Genomic DNA, 14,561 nt, shown 5'->3' on the forward strand with positions numbered 1-14,561 from the left:
GGTAGATCATAAGACCCAGCTAAAATAAATCATGAAGAAACTAAAGGAGTTGCGCGAGGGCATTGGTCGAGTCAATGGATTATTGATCACCCGTACGAGAAGACAAGACTCGGTTGGCGATGCAGCAATACTGCGACGCGTTCGTCGCATCAATAGGTGGGGGAGAGTGTCATATCCTGCCACTTCACAGTTCAAATTTGGTACTGGAATAAGGGGAAAGAATCTAGAGTTGTGGGAGGTTAGTAGAACACTCTAGAATTCCCTAGAGAATTTCCAAGAAGACTCTAGAATAACTTTGAAGCTTTCTTGGAAAGCTTTAGAATTTCCTAGAATTAGTAGAGAATTATAGAACATGGACTAAAGTGTAAATAAGTAGGGACTTGTAAAGTAAATATTATTTACACTTAGCCCCTTGGGAAGTAGTATAAATAGAAGGGCCTCTCATTTGTAAATTATCACTCAAGTTGTAAAGGTTTCTTCCAAGTAATATAAGCCTTCTTCCAAACTTTCCCAAATCTTTCTAAGTCTTTCTTTGCATTCTCAGAGATTTTAGTCCTAAAGTCTTACTTGATCTTACCACTTAAAGCCCTTCTTGAGCTTACGATATCTTGAGAGAATACTGAGTAAGTTATCAAGTGCCGCACGGAGCTTTAGCGAAACCTCTAAGTCCGTGACACTAGGGAAACTAAGCCCATAGTCGGCGGTTAAGCCTAAACGACACTGTACAGTTCTTATAAGCCCAACCTTATGTGTGTTCCTATACCTTTTGCATCTTTGTCTTCAAAAAGATGCATAAAGATTGGATTTTTATAAATATTTTTGGTGAATAGACTAAACACAAAAACATAGACAATTTATCCTTCCAGAGAATCTAAAGGAATCAATTGCTGCTGACCACTCTGATGATTTAGACCAACTCTTTGACAATAAGTATCATCACCCTTTTCCCCATTTATCTATATGTATTTGTCGTTTAGTTGTTTCTTGAATGCATACCTTTTAATTACATGTGACTGAATTGAATTGGGTAATTCAAAGACACCCTTTTCCTCATTTATCTACATGTATATGTGTTTAACTGTTTATTGGTTATGAGGTTAATCAAATTATCTTTTTCTTGCCGCCAATGGTGTGGCCTAGTGGTCAATGAATTGGGTTTTAGTAACCATGAGATCTCAGGTTTAAATCGAGTAGAGAAAAAAAATAGGTGATTTGTTTTCATTTCTCTTATAGTAGCCTTGGTGGATAGAGTTAGCGGGTAACTCGTCGCTGGTAGGAGTAGACAAGTATCTTTGGAATTAGTCGAGGTGTATGAGAGCCACAACTATCAACTTTTCTTTTACCCTTTTCTTGATTTCAAATTTTTAGGTGCTTTGGATGATTTTTAGAGCCTCAATCTCACTTCTGGTTCTCAAAGGTTTTTGCTTTCTCTTGTGGCATATATAAATTTACTTGTGTTTTAAGCTAATGGGGTTGAATTTTGAGTTGTGGGTTTAAAAGGGTTGTTTTTAATTGTAGAAGTGGAGATGGAGAGGAGAAGAAAGATAGTTCTTTTATGCCTAGTGAGGTTCAAGGGTTAGGAATGATGTTTCCCGATAGGAATGCTAAGAAAAAAAAGGAAACAAAAGGCTTCTGGCGAGTCAAAAGACTCACACATTGCTGAAGCTCTTGATAAACTTAGGGAGCAAACTCGGAAGGCTGTTAAAGGATTGGAATCAGTTACCCGGCCGAGACCCGGTGTAGAGAACATGGGGAATGATGCAATGATGGAGAAGTGGGTGAAGCAGTTTGAAGAGCTATCTGGGTCTCAGGTATCTTGTCTTTATGTTTCTTCAATGTTAAAGATGTGTGATTTTACTGACTTTAGTTATTTTTATTTATATGTTCGAACATGGAGACTGCAAAATATGTCTCTTCATGAAGATCCATAGTTGCGAGTTTCTTTTTTCAGGACTTCACAAGGAGGATATAACATTTCATTTCTTGATGGTCGATTTTTTGTCTATGTTATTGCTATCTCTTTATTTAGTTTCACTAGAGTGGGTGTGAGTTGATACACTGATATAGTTTAGACTGTTAGAGAAATTATTGTGCTTTTTTTGTTGTCTTTCTTGTTGCGCGTATTTAGCTTTTCTTTCTATTACCATCAAATGATTGTTTTGGTGCATCAAAGTCTTGTACAATGGATCAATATGAATTTTCGTTGTTACACTGTGGTGTTGAACTTTCTAGACATTCCCAAAGGTTCTGTTTGTTGTATTCAGTTGGCCAACATCATGTTTTCAACAATATAAACACTGCTTAAAGAAAAACTAATTGTATTTACTGATGATTAGGATAGCTAATAGAACTTTTTTTTAGAATTAAGTGAAAGGTGATATTAGCTAATAGAACTTTTTGCTATCTATGTGAAAACTTGAAAGTCACTTGATTGTTGTTCTCTTTATGAAACACTCCAAGCATCAAATAACACCCACCCTTGTGAAGACTCATTAGTTGAATCCCAAAATGTGATCCTTAAATAGACTTTATAACAGTTGGTTCTGCTTCCTTTTCTTTAAAATCTCTGTGCGTAACTGGATTACCTATTTTTAAACCAGTTGTATATATGGTTGTCGATCTTTGGTTTTGCGTGAATGTTTTATGTCATTTAGTTGCTTCCTCCTACTAATGCTAACTTCATACACATGAATTGAAATTTTAGGACTAGTTGGATGCTTGAAACGGCATGGTGACAATGAATAGGAAAGATGAAGTTGGAGGTTCAAAATTATTGGGAGATTAATTGAAACTTGTATCAATTACAAAGATAGGGCTAACCTGAATATCAGCCAATCCCAATAAGTTGTACAAAACATTTGTTTCCCAGAGTACTTAGGTCAGGCAATCTCATAATTTATGACTGCAGTAGCTAGTTTTGATTAGGTATCCTTTAATTTATGTTGCAGTATAAATAAAGATAGGGCTAACCTGAATAACAGCCAATCCTAATAAGTTGTACAAAACATTTGTTTTTCGGAGTACTTAGGTCAGGCAATCTCGTAGTTTATGACTGCAGTAGCTAGTTTTGATTAGGTATCCTTTAGTTTAAGTTGCAGTATAAATAGGAGAGGTTCAGCGGGATAGAGATTACAAAATGATTTTGTATTTTTGAGGAATAACTTCTCTTTCTAGTTATTTTTTGGTGCACCCAAGAGATTCCAATTTTTATAGAAGATTGGTGTATTTGGTGGAGAATCTATTATGTTGTGCATTCTCTACTCTTTGATATACTGCATGTACACGAGATTTTTCTCATTATTACTAAAATTATTTGCAATATCCCCCCTTCCTAAAAGAAAAAGGAAAAGACAATTATTAATTCTCAGTCCTGGTGTATGTTTATGCAGCATGACTGTAACAGGGAGAGTTAATAGAAATGTAGGAATTTCTTTTCACCCTGGTGCTTGTTTTCATCCCTGTCCAGTACATTCTCTGCGCTCTTCTTGCTAATCATTCACAGGGATTCTAGGGAGTTTGATCAGTTTTTAAAGAAAAATAAAAAGATAAAGTTAATGAATGTGTCCATTTATTTTAGGCTCAACTTTGTCAGGAGTTATTGTACTAGTGTATTTTGGAGATTGTAATCCACTTCTTGATCTATATGTTCTAAAAGGTGATGTGATAAACTAAACATAAAGCCTAAAAATTGTAAAAATGACTTCCGCGCAAGAGTCTTCTCCTTTTGATATGAGCTTCTCTTCATGTCCAGAAAACATCTGATGATTCATATCTCCTCATTCAAGTTTAGATTTAAAGTGATAAGTGCTAACGCTCCTAGATGTTTTGATGATCTCTTCACAATTGCAGGGACCTGGTCCTCTGCAGAGTACGCTCGTCTAGTGTCAAATGTTGTACAGTTGTAAAAGTTGTGTGCGTCAGAAAGTTGGTGAAATCGTAGTGTACTTCACCAATCAGAAGCGACGAAGTTGTTTGTACAATGGATAATAATTCTTCATGACTAATATATTCTACAATACAAACAACAAATATTCATTCATTCAAAGTGAGATATTTCAAGCTTTAAAACAGCAGGGACCTGATTGATTGCTTCAAGTGATTCTTATACCAGCTGTTAATTTGTTTGCTTGTAATCGTGCTTATATTGTAGGAATCATTTTGCTTTGTTAGAAACGTTTCAAGCTTGTGTGAATCATTGTAAGAACTTAAGTTGTGAGTAACTTAGTTTCTTACGTCAAAGTCTATATTAATCTGCTAGGATTAGTATAGTGGGCAGTGTTGTATCTGCTTAGGCTCGTCTAAGTGATAGGAGGTATTGCTTAGTGTGGAGATTAGTAGGTTAATCTCATTTTGTAAATTAGTTTTTACTTTTGCTTGAGAAGACTAGTAAAAGCAGTTTGTAAATTCCTATGAGACAGGTCGTGGTTTTACTCTCTTGAGCAAGGAGGTTTCCACGTAAAGTTGTGTGTGCAATCTTTACTTTCAGCATTTAGTTTACTTTTGTTATTACAATTGTGTTGAGGACCTGGTCCCATCTAGATAGTGGACGCATACATTACAACAAATGGTATCTGAGCTTGACTTTTAGAATTGGGTAACACCAAAAAAGAAAAGATCCTGAAGGAATAGTAGCTCCACCCAATATGGAAGAAGGTCAGTCATCTACCAGACCACCCCGTTTTAATGGACAATACTATGGGTTATGGAAGAATCACATGCATGATTACATCAATGCTGAATACACTGAGTTGTGGGACGTGATTCTTGACGGACCATACATTTCTACGAAGGAGGAGAAAGATGGAGAGCTCACTACAACAGTTGTCAAGAGCAGAAAAGAGTACAATGAAGCAAATAGGAAGAAGATAGAGAAGAATTATAAGGCAAAGAAGATTCTAGTATGTGGAATCGAATCAGATGAGTACAATCGAATCTCCGCATGTGAGACACCCAAAGAAATATGGGACTGTCTCCACACTGCTCATGAGGGAACAACACAAGTGAAGGTGTCAAAGGTCGATATGATTACGACTCAATACGAGAATTTCTGCATGAAGGAAGATGAAACCACCTTCGAGACGAACTCAAGATTCACTTTTATAACCAACGAGCTGAGATGCCTTGGTGAGCCTATTCCCTTGAGCAAACAAGTTCGAAAGATTCTCAAAGTGCTTCCCAAGTCATGGGAAAACAAAGTGAATGCCATAACTGAAGCAAAAGATCTAAAGACACTTGCAATGGATGAACTGATTGGAAATCTTCAAACCTATGAGTTGAACAAACAATAGGGGACAAACATGAAGGAGGGAAAGAAGCAGAAATCGGTTGCTCTGAAAACTTCTCAAAATGATGTGATTGAGGAGGAGGATGAAATGGCTGATGTCACTAGAAGGATTCAGAAGATCATCAAAAAGCATGGAGGTTTTCAAAAGACAGCTTCGACCAGCAGAACGACAAATGTAAATGATCTTTGTCACAATGTGGCAAACCTGGTCATTTTATGAGGGATTGCCCAGCTAGAAGCAGGAAACTCAAGATTTCAGACCTCGTAGAAGGGACCAGGTCCTAGACTATGCTAAGAGAAAAGCCCATGCAGATCAACTGGTGAAGAAAGCTCTAGCAGTGTGAGGTAACACATCAAGTGAGTCTGAAGAAGAGATAGACATTTTGGAGGATGTCTCAATGATGGTTGTAGAAGATGATGAGATTGTCTACAACTCCATTTTCTCTCTAATGGCAAAATCTGACGATGAAGAGGATCTAAACGAGGTAACTCTTCTTGATCTCAAAGATGATATAGATACTCTTCCTATCAATAGACTGAGAAAACTTGTTGCTCTATTGATTTACTCTATTGAAGAACTAACCTCTGAAAACCTGTTGACAAATGAAATGTTGAGTATGTGTGAGGATGAAAACTCAACTCTTAATTCTCAAATGTCTGAATTGAGTGTCAGGATAGGTATCCTTGAGACTGAGAGCCTGGAACTCAGTGAGGGACCTGATACCTTTAAGGGTGGAAAGCGAAAACTCGGTAACTTTGAGGTTGAACTAGAAGAGAAACTTAAGGCATCTGAGTCTAAGCTAGTTGCCTCCCTAGAAAGAAACTCTCAACTAACGAAGGACTTAAGCAAGATCAAAGAGGAACTGAACCACTCTCTTAAATGGACTGACTCCTCTAAGATCCTCATTAACTTAGCAAGCCAACAGTTCAACAATAGGAAGGGGTTAGGTTGTAGACAGATAGAGCCTCCTTACAATCCATATAGTAGATATGTGTTAGTCTCATACAACCTTCTGTGTACCCACTGTGGCAAAAATGGTCATCTGAAAGAGAAGTGTGAGAAGCTAATGAGAGTAAAAGAAAGTCAGGAGAAGTTTCTTAAGTCAAGAAAAGGGTACCTGGTCCTGGTTACCATTTTAGCAAGAACAATTTACCCCCATGGACAGGAAGTCTTCTCATTATGCCTTTTGACAATTTTTGGGAACTCCGTTTGAAGTGGGTTCCTAAGTCTAATAAGTGATTCTTGTGCAGAAAAGAGGGAGCAGTCAATGTTGGTACATGGATAGTGGTTGCTCAAGGCATATAACTGGAAATTCTCTAAACTTGCTCTCTTTGGAAACACACCAAGGTGGTGGTGTGTTATTTAGCGGTGGTAAGAAAGGTTTTATCCTTGGTATTGGCAAGATAGGAAGAACAGCAGATCACTCCATAGATAGTGTGCACTATGTAGATGGTCTGAAGTTCAATCTCCTAAGTGTATCTCAAATTTACGACAAAGGAAATCAAGTCAATTTCATGTCTGATGGGTGTGTTGTTACAAATTGTGCAACCAAGAAAATTGTGATGTCTGCAAAAAGAGTCAAAAATATGTGCATTGTTGATCTTGATTCTATTGAAAGGGACAGCCTTTCATGACTGAGTGCTCAAGCTGACGATGCAAATCTATGGCATCGACGACTAGGTCATGAAAGTTCCTCTCTACTTAACAAGCTTGTTGCAGGGACCTGGTCCGCGAATTACCAAAGATGAAATTTTCAAATGATAAAGTCTATGATGCCTGTGAAAAAGGGAGTGAGCACAATCAGACCTTTGGAGCTTCTCCACATGGATCTGTGTGGACCTGTCAGAATTCAAAGAAAAGGAGGTAAGAAGTATATTCTTGTAGTTGTTGATGATTTCTCCAGGTACACCTGGAATATGTTTCTGAAGAAAAAGGATGAGACTGCTGGAATTCTGATCACGTTTGCCAAAGCTATTCAACTGAGGGTCAACTCCAAAATTGCTAGTATTCTGTCTGATCGTGGCACAGAGTTTGAAAACTCTCATATTGAAAGTTTTTATGCTGAAAATGGAATCAATCACAACTTCTATGCACCAAGAACTCTTCAGCAAAATGGAGTGGTTGAAAGGAAGAACGGGACATTGGTTGATATTGCAAGAACTATGCTAATTGACTCAGGGCTTGCTATGAACTTCTGGGAAAAAGCTATCAACACAGCATGCTATGTCACAAATAGGTGCATTATCAGGTCTATGATAAAGAAGACTCCTTACGAATTGCTGAACAACAGAAAGCCTTCAATTTCTCACCTTAAACCATTTGGGTGCAAATGTTTTGTATTAAATAATTGAAAGGATGACCTGGGCAAGTTTCATGCAAGGAGTGATGAAGGGGTGTTTGTAGGATACTCCTCTACCAGCAAGGCTTACAAGGTGTTCAACAAGAGAACTATATGTGTTGAAGAGAGCATACATGTGACTTTTGATAAGTCTGAGAAAATTGATGCTCATAAGGGAGACCATGAAATAGAGGAGCTGATCAAAGAAGGGGAAGACAAGGCAATCCAAAATCCTGGAAGCCAACAAGTTGCATAAGAAAATGGTGCTGATCTCACAAGATTACCTGGTCCCTCTGTCACTACCCGGGGGACTCCTTCTCAAAGTCCTGGAGATGATGATGTTGAATCTGATGTTGATACAGAAGAAGAGTTTAGCAGAAAGTCCAGATGGAAACAGCAATCTTCTCATCCACTGGACAATCTCGTTTCCCCACTTGACTCTGGAATACAAACTAGATCCAGAACAAGAAATCTAGTGACATATTAAGCTTTTATGTCATCCATTGAACCAAAGAACATCAAAGAACCCTTTCAGGATGCAGATTGGGTCACTTCAATGCAAGAAGAACTTCATCAGTTTGAGAGGAGCAAAGTTTGGCACCTGGTCCCCAGACCACTCAACATAACTATCATTGGAACAAGATAGGCCTTCAGAAACAAACTTGATGAGCATGGAACCATTACTAGAAACAAGTCAATGTTGGTAGTGCAGGGGTACAACCAAGAGGAGGGGATTGACTATGATGAGACTTTTGCTCCTTTAGCCAGAATGGAAGCCATTAGAATCTTGATAGCATTTGCTGCTCACATGGAATTCAAGATTTTTCAAATGGATGTCAAGAGTGCCTTCTTAAATGGGAATCTAAAAAAAGCAGTGTATGTCAAACAGCCCCCAGGCTTTGAAAATGCAGAATTGCCAAATCATGTGCTGAAATTGGACAAGGCTCGGTACGGTTTGAAACAAGCTCCTAGAGCTTGGTATGAACACCTGTCAAAATTTCTTCTTGCAAATGGGTTCAAAAGAGGTAAATTGATAATACCTTGTTCTTAAAATCCAGAGGTAAGGAGTTATTGATTGTGCAGGTTTATGTGGATGATATCATTTTTAGAGCCACTACAGATTTATTATGCAAAGAATTTGCTGAGCTAATGAGTAGTGAATTTGAAATGAGCATTATGAGGGAGCTCACCTTCTTCTTAGGCTTCCAAATCAAACAATCCGTTCAAGGTACCTTCATAAGTCAAGAGAAATACATAAAGGAACTGCTCAAAAGTTTAATTTGATTTAAGCAAAAGTTCATGATACTCATATGAGCACAAGTGTGAAACTCGACTTGGATGAAGATGGAGTTGAAGTAAATCAGACCATGTACATGGGAATCATTGGGTCACTCTTATATCTCACTGCAAGCAGGCCAAACATAGTCTTCAGTGTAGGGATGTGCGCAAGGTTTCAAGCTGCACCAAAGGAATCACATCTACAGGCGGCTTAACGAATTCTGAGATACTTGAAGGTAACTCAAAACCTGGTCCTCTTCTACCCAATAGGTGACTCACTTGATGTAATTGGTTTTGCAAATGCTGACTATGCAGGTTTTCTTGTTGATCGAAAGAGTACATCAGGCATGGCACATTTTTTTGGATCATCACTGATATCTTGGGGAACAAAGAAGCAGAATTCAGTTGCATTGTCCAAAGCAGAGGCTGAATATGTAGTTGCTGCTTCATGTTGTGCTCAGCTTCAGTGGATCAAGCAGCAATTGGAGGATTTTGGTGTGCTCATAGATACAATTCCTCTAATGTGTGACAACACCAGTGCAATGAATATGGCCAAAAACCCTGCGCAGCACAAAAGGACAAAGCACATAGATGTGAGGCATCATTTTCTGAGGGATAATATTGAGAAGCAAAATGTGGCGATGAAATTTTACAAGACTGAAGATCAACTGGCTGATATCTTTACAAAGCCCTTGAGTAAAGAATGCTTCATTAAAAACAGGATTTGGCTGGGGATGCACAAGATTACTTGATTCCTTGACAAGTTTGCACAAAATTCTTCCATTTTGATTATATTAAGGAGGACATGTATCTATACTTGTTTAATGTTTGTCACTTAAGGATTCACTTCTGGTACCTTAATGCAGGTATGCACTCATGGTGTGTTTAGCTGAAGGGAAGATCTAATCATGCAGGCAGAGTTGCAAACTGAAAAGGGACCTGGTTCTCATGAGATTAGTATCACTTACGCTACACTATTTGTCTATCAACATCACTGCATGTGTCTTTTACCCATTCATCGTGTCAGTTTCAGACGTCTTTTCGTTTTTAAACCAAAGGTCGCTACTGTTAAGGACCCGATACCCTTTTGGTTTTTATATACTACCTCTCCTAGTGAATCGATTACAAATTCTCTTCAAATAATTTGTTGAAATTCACTAATCATCCTCTCCAAAATTCTTCTCTTTCTCTCTCAAAATGCCTATGTATGATTCTTCTTCAAAGATCCCTATCTCCCAAGAAGTTAAAAACCCTAGTTCATTCAACTTCTCCTTTCCTACTCTAGAAAAATCTAGTGTTGAACCCCACTCTGAAGAAATGGAAGTTGGTTCTATGGTTGTTTCATCCACTATGTCTGAGATACTTTTTGAAGGGGATTTGCCTGAGGGAAAGGGACCAGAATTGTGAATTCTTACTGCAGGAGCGAAACTGGTGGTTGTTCAAAGCCTCACCTCACTAAGAGGAGTTGTTCAACCCACTCTACTAAAACATGAGTTGAGGTCACCGAATCAGGTCCCTCATAGAAGTTCACTTGTGTTTGACCAAACACCCAGATCCTTTGATGTTGAAAGTGACAAGGAGGATGAAGAAGAGGTTTCGTTAAAATGGAGTAAAAGAGGGGTGCAAGGAGCAAACACCCTCACAGTAGATGCTCCCAACTTGAAAATAGTTGTAGGAACTTCTGAGGCTGTTCTTGGTGTTGAGATTGCTAAATGTGAGAAGGAGAGAAAAAGAAAAGGGAAGGGAAAGTTGATTGAGACTCTCTCAAAAGGGGATCAGAAGAGGTATGGTATAAGAATTATAACACAAAAAGTAATGGGTAGTGCAATTGCAGCAAATGCAATTCACATAGAAAGAATAAGGAAGAAGAGACAGAAAGGGCAATTACCTGAAGAACCCATATTAATTCTTGTGCCTATTGAAAACAATGAGACTGAGTCTGATGATATCACTAGGTATGTGGCGAAACAAAAAAGGGAAGCTGAGAATGAAAGGGTTAAATCAAAAGGAAAGCAGAAAAGAGCAAAGAAATCTCCTAAAAATGGGAGAAAGTGAGAAAGCAGAAATCTTCTGGAAAAAGGGAGAATGTGAGAAGGCAAGAGGATGAACAACCCTTAAAGGGACCAGGGACCAGGGTTCAAAATCAAAATGAAGAAAAGGAAATGATGAGGGAGGAGCAAATAGCAAAAATGGAGCACCAAAAGGTTCTGAATGGCAGAGTCTTCGACCCTGACATTCTAACAAAATTTGGTATGTCAAACCTGTTTGATGTTGTCTCCATTCAAGGTTGGGACCATCTTTTTGAACCTCCAGTTCCATACTTAAACGAGCTTGAGGTGTGTGAATTCTTCTACAAAATGGAACTTCTGGAAGGAGGTGGAATCACAACTACTATCAGGAATGTTGAAATAGGTCTGGATGAAGAGAAACTGGGAATCATTCTGGGGGATCTTGTGGGAGGAATTCGAACAATTGAAGGATGTAAACCATTCAATGACTTCACAAAGCTTGCCACAAAACGAGGAGATGTGAAACGTGCAGGGCTCCCTAAGAAGTTTCTCAAAAGGGAATATTAGTTGCTTTTTGAGTTCATCAACAAAGTGTTGGTGATCAGGACTGAAAAGAGAACAATAGCATCCATTGCTGATCTTTTTCTCATGGAGAAACTAGATGCGCTTGAAGAAATGAACCTCCCCTCCATCATGCTGGAGCACATGCACAGATTAATGGCCTGGAGGTTGGCCAAGCATGGCATTCCGTATGGCTATCTGCTGAATTTTGTATTCAAACATTTCGAAGTGCCTTTGGGTAAAGGGGTACCTGGTACCACCAAGAAGATGTTCACTACTGCTACCCTGCTAGAATGTGAGAGCATTGAGGGACAAGCTAGGGGTCGATCTCAAGTGGCAGATGTTCTAGAGCAGCAGGCTACTCTTACACGAGAAGTAACTGATCTCGCTGAAATTCCGAATGACAAGGAGGTTGAGATCTCTAGACTCAAGTTTGAATTACAGAAGGCGATTTCAAGAGGACCTGATACCAGTGAAGGTAATGGGCAGGTGCTGCAAAATTGAGGGATGAAAATGCAACGTTGCTGAAGACAAATGCCTCACTCAGCGAGGAAATTAAGACTCTCAATAGGTAACTTATCAAGGCTCATGAGGATGCCAATGAGCGCATGTCTATGCTTATGCGCATCCTCAATACCATTTTCCTCCGTCCTAAAAGTGTCTTGTTTTCCTAGTTTCTTTTTCTACAACTTCGGTTAAACACTCTTGTGGCTTTGTGTTGTTTTGACTGACTACAGTGGTCAGTATTTGTGATCTAACGCTATTAATGTTTATGCCTTGTTCATGTGTGGTTTAATATTCTCTTTATGCTTACATACACATGTTCTGTGTGGCCCAAGGCCCTGAATTCTTTCTTGCCTTGCATTTAACTTGAATATGTTTTGCTGCTTCACCTTTTCAATGATGTCAAAAGGGGGAAGTTTTGTTGTAAAGTTGGTTGTGGAATTAGGGGAACTGATCTAAGGGGGAATTTGTTGTGGTTATTTTTGAGGTATTACTGGTGCACTAACAAAGGGGGAATTTGTTGTGTATTTGAATGAATGTTTTTACACTCACGTGAGGATCTGTGTAGGTTGTTTGTCATCATCAAAAAGGGGGGAAATGATAAGTGCTAAAGCTCCTAGATGTTTTGATGATCTCCTCACAAATGCAGGGACCTGGTCCTCTGCAGAGTACGCTCATCCAGTGTCAAATGTTGTACAACTGTAAAAGTTGTCTGCGTCAGAAAATTGGTGAAATCGCAGTGTACTTCACCAATCAGAAGCGATGAAGTTGTTTGTACAATGGATAATAATTCTTCATGACTAATATATTCTACAACAGAAACAACAAATTATTCATTCATTCAAAGTGAGATATTTCAAGCTTCAAAACAGCAGGGACCTGATCGATTGCTTCAAGTGATTCTTGTACCAGCTGTTAATTTGTTTGCTTGTAATCGTGCTTATATTGTAGGAATCGTTTTGCTTTGTTAGAAACTTTTCAAGCTTGTGTGAATCATTGTAAGAACTTAATTTGTGAGTAACTTAGTGTCTCACGTCAAAGTCTATATTAATCTGCTAGGATTAGTATAGTGGGCAGTGTTGTATCTGCTTAGGCTTGTCTAAGTGATAGGAGGTATTGCTTAGTGTGGAGATTAGTAGGTTAATCTCATTTTGTAAATTGGTTTTTACTTTTGCTTGAGAAGACTAGTAAAAGCAGTTTGAAAATTTCGTGAGATAGGGCGTGGTTTTACTCTCTTGAGCAAGGAGGTTTCCACGTAAAGTTGTGTGTGCAATCTTTACTTTCAGCATTTAGTTTACTTATGTTATTATAACTGTTCTGAGGACCTAGTCCCATCTAGATAGTGGACGCATACATTCCAACATAAAGCTAACTGGCAAAATACATGGAATGTGAGTGCTAGTCTGGATTAAGTTGGAAGTTGCACTGTACGGTCAAGATATCTCTCTCTTAGCAGTGGATGGATTTCACAGCTTTGGACATGCATTTGAATTTCTTGGTTGAGTGTCACTTGGAAGAGATTAGTAGGTAGTTAAGTGTTGTCTCGCGTTTCCTTACATACTAGTTAGTCATAGTATTACTCGTGTAGTTTCTTGTCCTTTGATTTCTGTAACTATTTGTTCGTTTCTTGTACTTCAATTATCATAGTATTTTGTTGTAGTTACTACTCCTTTTTTCAAACTGCTTTGTCATGCTCTCTATAGTATTTTTCATGGCTTCTCCACTTCATTTCTTTTTCGATCTACTTTGAATTGCTTTTCCTTGAGCTGAAGGTCTGTTAGAAACAACCTTTCTACCTCCCAAGGTAAGGGTAATGTTATTTTGGAGTTGATGTTAAGTTTTGATGATTTAACAAACTTAGAGATCTAACAAGGAATCAAATCCTTGTTATTGGGACTGATGACAATGAAATGAATGAATAAACTCAGTGTGAGGAATAATTGTGTGTAATTATCAAAAAGGGAAAAATGTTATGTTCTTTGATGTTTTGATGATCTCCTCACAAGTGCAGGGACCTGGTCCTCTGCAGAGTATAAATACTCGTCCAGTGGTCAAAGTGTTGTACAGCTGGAAAGCTGTCTGCGTCAGAAAGTTGGTGAAGCGGCAGAGTACTCCACCAATCAGAAGCGAGGAGGTTGCTTGTACATTGGACAATATTCTTCTTGTCTAATATATTCAACTTACAAACAACAAAAATATTCATTCATTCAAAAGGAGAGAGCCAACACGTATTCTCAAGAACTCACTAAGAGAAGTTTGCAAGGGACCTGGTCCCTGCAAGACTGCGATATGGAAAGGTGAAAAGACAGCTGTCAGAAAAGCTGATACGTCAGAAAAGCTGCTACGGTAGGTGCACAACTTTTCTAACAGCAGGCCTTCAGCCAATGAGATTGGCTCAAGGAGTTTGTGTTCACTTTCAATATATTATCTCTTTCCAACAAACACAAACTTAAGATTTGGCAAACTAAATTTGGATTTTCTCTCAAAAAATTCATAAGCTTGAAAAGAAGGCCATCTTCAAGGAAGAACATTGCTCAACTCAACAAAGGGATCTGATAGAGTGAAGAAGAGTCTTTGTTGTACTTA

The 14,561-nt window shown here is 38.5% G+C and overlaps 1 pseudogene; it reads left to right on the forward strand.

Moving 5' to 3' along the window:
- The first annotated feature begins 31 nt into the window (after positions 1 to 31).
- LOC102597839 (peroxisome biogenesis protein 19-2-like) overlaps positions 32 to 14,561 on the forward strand; it is a 21,995-nt pseudogene continuing 7,465 nt past the window's right edge.

The sequence above is a fragment of the Solanum tuberosum genome, unplaced genomic scaffold (genome assembly GCF_000226075.1).
Source record: "Solanum tuberosum cultivar DM 1-3 516 R44 unplaced genomic scaffold, SolTub_3.0 scf00602, whole genome shotgun sequence".
Lineage (NCBI taxonomy): Eukaryota > Viridiplantae > Streptophyta > Magnoliopsida > Solanales > Solanaceae > Solanum > Solanum tuberosum.